Genomic DNA, 5,607 nt, shown 5'->3' with positions numbered 1-5,607 from the left:
CCTTATCAAGGCTCTCAATGCAAACTCTGGTAACATCAGTGTCAATGCTCTAAACTCTATTCATAATGCATCTCACACTGCTAGGTCTTTAATCATTGATTCAGGAGCTTCTCATCATATGATTAGAGATGCTAAATTGATTACTGATGTTAAACCTGCTCTAGGGAGTGTAGTGATTGCAAATGGAAATAAAATACCCATTGAGAGAGTATGAAATCTGAAACTATTTGATAAGGAGTCTTAAGCTTTTTATATGCCTACTTTCACAGCTAACTTATTTTCTGTAAAGAGAGCAACTAATGATCTGAATTGCAATGTTATTTTCAGTCCTAATGATGTTTACTTTCAAGATATTAAGACCAGCAGATGCTGGGAAAAGGTGTGAGCAAGGGAGAACTTTATTTGCTTGAAGACACCAAAGTTTCTGATTTATCTTGTTCATTTAATTCTGCTACTGTTTTAGCTAGTGATGTGTTATGGCATGCTAGACTAGGCCATCCTCATTCTCGTGCTTTAAGCTTGATGTTACCTACTCTGTCTTTCAAAAATGAAACTTGTGAGGCTTGTATTCTTGGTAAACATTGCAAATCGGTTTTTCCTAAATCTATGACTATTTATGAGAAGTGTTTTGATCTAGTTCACTATGATGTTTGGACAACACCTTGTGCATCTAGAGAAAACCATAAATATTTTGTGACGTTCATAGATGAGAAATCAAAATATACATGGCTCACTCGGATTCAAAGTAAAGATAGAGTTTTTGAAACTTTTATTAACTTTCAGAACTATGTATCTAACCATTTCAATGCTAAGATCAAAATTTTCAGGTCTGATAATGGTGGGGAATACACTAGCCATGTCTTCAAACAACACCTAGCAAAACATGAAATTATCCATCAAACAAGCTGTCTATACACACTACAACAAAATGAAGTTGTTGAAAGGAAGAATCGCCATCTTATGGAGATTGCAAGAAGCATGATGTTCCATACTAATGTTCCAAAGAGGTTTTGGGGAGATGATGTTGTATCAGCTTGCTATTTGATCAACAGAATTCCCATCAAAGTCCTCCAAGATGTCTCTCCCTTTCAGGTATTAAACAAAATTAAACCTCCAGTAGATCACTTGCGTGTGTTTGGGTGTATGTGTTATGTCTTGACACCAGGAGAACAGAGAAACAAGCTGGAAGCCAAGAGTGTCAAAGGCATGTTCATAGGATATTCCCACATGAAGAAAGGGTACAAGTGCTACATACCTGAATCAAGAAGAGTTATGGTCTCAAGGAAAGTTAAGTTTGTGGAATTAAAGGGGTACTATGATGAGAAGTGTTGGGAAAGCCTTCAGGATCTCTCACAATGACCTTCAGATAGGGCTAACAACTTGAGAATCATTTTGGAAAGCCTAGGCATCAGCCAACCTCAAACCAGTGGGGGACCGAGCACTTCAACTATACCTTCAGTTGTTGATGAAGCTGCACCAGTTGTAGAAACAGTCCATCTTGATCATGAGGGGGGGGGGGAATCAACCTAATTTACATGTTGTCCACGAGGAGGCTATCCACGAAGAAGCTATCCATGAAAAAGCTGTCCACGAGGAAACTGTCCATGAAGAAACTGTCCACGAGGAAGCTATCCAAGAAGAAGCTATCCATGATTTATCTGTCCATGATCAAGAAGGAATGCAACAAGAATTTCAACCATTAAGAAGGAGTACAAGGATGAAGAAACCTGCTCAGTGGCTGAACACCAAAGTATACTTTAACAACAATGTCGTTGCTCAACCTATCCAAGCAACCTGTTCTTTAGCAAGTTATCCTCAAGAGCATGTAGTCTTCATCAGCAATCTGGATCAAGAGAGAATTCCAAAGACTTATGAAGAGGCAATGAAGCTAGATGAGTGGAGAGAGTCAGTTGGAAATGAAATCGGTGCCATGATCAAGAATGATACTTGATATGAAACTGAGCTTTCCAAAGGAAAGAAAGCAGTAACAAGTCGCCTACTCTTCACCATCAATTATCTAGCTAATGGGAAACCATAGAGGAAGAAGACAAGGCTAGTTGCAAGAGGATACACTCAAGTCTATGGAGAAGACTATCTGGAAACTTTTGCACCAGTAGCTAAGCTCCACACCATAAGAATTCTACTCTCCTTAGCAGTCAATTTGGAGTGGGATTTATGGCAGATGGATGTCAAGAATGCTTTTCTTCAGGGAGAATTGGAGGATGAGGTTTATATGAGGCCACCTCCAGGTATGGAAGACTTTGTGATACTAGGAAATGTCCTTAGATTGAAGAAGGCTATCTATGGATTGAAGCAATCACCAAGAGCTTGATATCACAAGCTGAGTAAAACTCTCAATGAAAGAGGGTTTGTAAAATCTGAAGCTGATCATACACTCTTCACCCTCACAAACAAGCAAGGAATTGTGGTGATTCTGATTTTTGTAGATGATATTATCATCACAGGAAGTGACAAGGAATGTATCATCTCAACCAAAGCTTTTCTTAAGTCTACTTTTGATATTAAAGATTTGGGTGAGCTAAAGTACTTAATAGGGATAGAAATATGCCAAGAATAGCTAAAACACCTCTTGAAGAAGGATACAAAGTCTTGCGTGAGGGGGAGATTGAAGATAAGCCATTTGGAGACTTCAGACTCTATAGGAGAATGGTTGGGAAGCTGATCTATCTAACCATTACAAGACCAGACATCTGCTTTGCTGTGAATCAAGTCAGCCAGCATATGCAAGCACCTAAAGTTCATCATTGGAATATGGTGGAAAGGATCATGAGATATCTGAGAGAAGCTCCGGGTAAAGGTGTATGGATGGGATGCAACAAGAGCACATAGATTGTGGGATATTGTGATGCAAATTGGGCTGGTGATAGAGTGGACATGAGGTCTACAACAGGCTATTGCACTTTCATTGGAGGCAACTTGGTAACTTGGAAGAGCAAGAAGCTAAAAGGTGGTTTCATGTTCAAGTGCTGAAGCAGAGTATAGAGCAATGAGGAAGCTCACTAGTGAACTTATTTGGATCAGAAACCTACTTGGAGATTTGGGCATAGAGACAACAACACCAATCACAATGCATTGTGATAATCATGCAGCTATTCATATATCATCAAACTCAGTATATCATGAGAGGACAAAGCACATTGAGGTGGATTCTCACAAGGTGAGACAAGCTATGGAGAAACTAATCATATTGACATCTTCACCAAAGGAGCAAGCACCAAAGTTTGTGAGTCCATCCATCCAAGGTTAGGACTCATAGACTTGTCCAAATCATGATCCTCTTGGTCATGAATCATCTACTCTTTTTTTTTAGTGTGTTTTTGTCCAACTGGGTTTTGCATACTAAGGTTTTAATGAAGGATGTGTTCATGACTTTTCAAGCTTGATCATTCCTTATGCTCAAGCTTGAGGGGGAGTATTGAGAAGAAGAATCATCCACAACTACCTATCTATGCTTGATCATCCAGCAAGATATCTCCACTGTCACCCATCCACATAAACGTATCTATTCGACCGTTGAAGACATGCAAATGACTTTGGAAGTTGTGACTTCTCTCTTTACTCAAGAAGCTTGCATGTTGTCTGTATTTATTATTATGTTCAGATCTAGATTAGTTTAAATATATGTTGTAACCAAAATTTACAAGTTAAGGAATTAAGTTTCTCCTTCTTTACTCTCTCTTTCTCTCTTTTACTTTCTAGATTCACAATTCTCTCTCTCTTGTTCTTGAGATGTTCATCCTGATTTCTTATTTTCTTACAGCATAAACATGAGAAATCCCACATGAAAAATTTCAGTAATCCCACGATAACATATTTTGATAGGTAGAAAACATTCTTTGAGAAGAAAAAAATAGAAACACATAATACACACCGTTCTAATGGAAGATCTTCCCCCCTTGACACCATGGTCAGGTCCTTCATTTGTTTGTCTGTTCTTGAGATAATCAAAGCTGATTTGCTCAATGCCTCGGCCAACGGCAACGTGTACCTTTGTCACTCTGTCGTGATCGCCTCCATCATCCCATTGATTTCCTCCCTTGCCACCTTGTGCATCAAGTTTTTGAGTACTAAATTCACTCTTAGATTCGCGTCCACTGTTTGAGTTGTCGCTAGTACTAAAGTAAGCTCCATGCTCACGGATCTCGACTTTTCCGTTCTTTACGTATTCGATCTTGATATAAGTTATGTTTACGTCTTCAGCTCCCACAGTTATTTTCTTCACACTTTCATAACCAACATCGTTGAATTCTTCTCCTTTGTTACCACCTAGCGATTTCATCTTGGCCGTTTAAATCCGTCAGGTATCTCTTAAAAATACAACGACCCTTTTTGGTTATTTAGCAAATAAACCTTATTTATTATAGAAAGCCAAAAAAAGTAAAAAAATTATCTATAAACATAGCCACAAAATGATTTGTTTCATATCCAAACCCTACATCTCTTTGATTGGATATACAGAATAATCAAGAAAACTAGAAAATGTGTCGCAAATGGTTTGATATTTTTTTGGACAAAAAGTGGTTTGAGAGAGTGTACCTGATTGGAAGATGATAAGGAGAAGAGTGAATCGCAATAATTTGGGGGTGGCAAATGGTTTGATATTTATTGTCATTTCGGCGATAAGGTTAGTTAGTTGTAGAGAATAATTGGCGTAGATATAAGACTCGCTATCGGGGTCTCTTAGGATGGATATTTAATTTAATCTAATCTATTAATTTAAAGTCTTACTTTTTATCTACTATACACAAGTCACCATTAATTACTAACTTAACAAATAAACCTAAATGTACTCTTATATGTTTATATTATATATGATATTTATCTAATAAAAAGTAAAATGAAACTAAACAATTATACATTCCTAATAAAAAGCCAAAAAATTAATTCAGTATTATAATTCTTATTAATTAGATGCCAACAAAACTAACAATCACTTGGGCATTATTATTATCTCTAACTGATCTAACCAAACAATAACGTTAATCACGAAAATCGTTTTCGTTTGCCATGTTCTTTCGCTATTATTCTCATGTATTTGCTCATTCTTATTACCTGGTCAAATATACTAATTTAATTAAAAATAATAAGATAACAAAACTATTATTAATAGTAATCTGAAGAGCAATATACAACGTGAAAGACAAAGAAAGTAATGATTACATTTTTGTATTAAAGGTTAGATCTTTTGAAATTTGGTAGAAGAATTATTTGAGACTTAACTGGATCATTCGTTGCTTATGGGAGAAAATGGATGTCTTTGTGATGACAAACAAAATAAATTAAGAGTTAGAAAAACTAACCAAAACCGGCAAAACAATTAAAATCGGTAAGAAGTAAAATTAGACAATTCATTTGTAATTGATTTAGATGAGCATACCATTGACCAGTGAGATTTGATAATACCCAAACCAAATTATGTTACTCCATTGTTTGGTGATTTTTGATATGGTAGTCGACGTTTGATCAACATTCTTTTTATTAAAGCCAAACTATTTTTTTACAACAATAAAACTAAACTATGGTATATGCTCTACCAAACCCAAACTATTAATAAATGAGTTATTGTCAACAAGAAATATGAGACAA

At 36.3% G+C, this 5,607-nt stretch overlaps 1 long non-coding RNA gene across 1 annotated transcript in view; it reads right to left on the bottom strand.

The window, feature by feature from the left end:
- LOC106297051 overlaps positions 1–4,584 on the bottom strand; it is a 7,266-nt gene extending 2,682 nt beyond the window's left edge. Inside the window, exon 1 of the long non-coding RNA XR_001261377.1 lies at positions 4,558–4,584. This is a non-coding gene — a long non-coding RNA (uncharacterized LOC106297051). The remainder of the gene's footprint in view (positions 1–4,557) is intronic.
- Positions 4,585–5,607: the final 1,023 nt, after the last annotated feature.

This window comes from Brassica oleracea, chromosome C6, assembly GCF_000695525.1.
Source record: "Brassica oleracea var. oleracea cultivar TO1000 chromosome C6, BOL, whole genome shotgun sequence".
Taxonomy (NCBI): domain Eukaryota; kingdom Viridiplantae; phylum Streptophyta; class Magnoliopsida; order Brassicales; family Brassicaceae; genus Brassica; species Brassica oleracea.
Note: the sequence above shows the minus strand (reverse complement) of the source record. Positions and strands in the feature narration are given on the sequence as shown.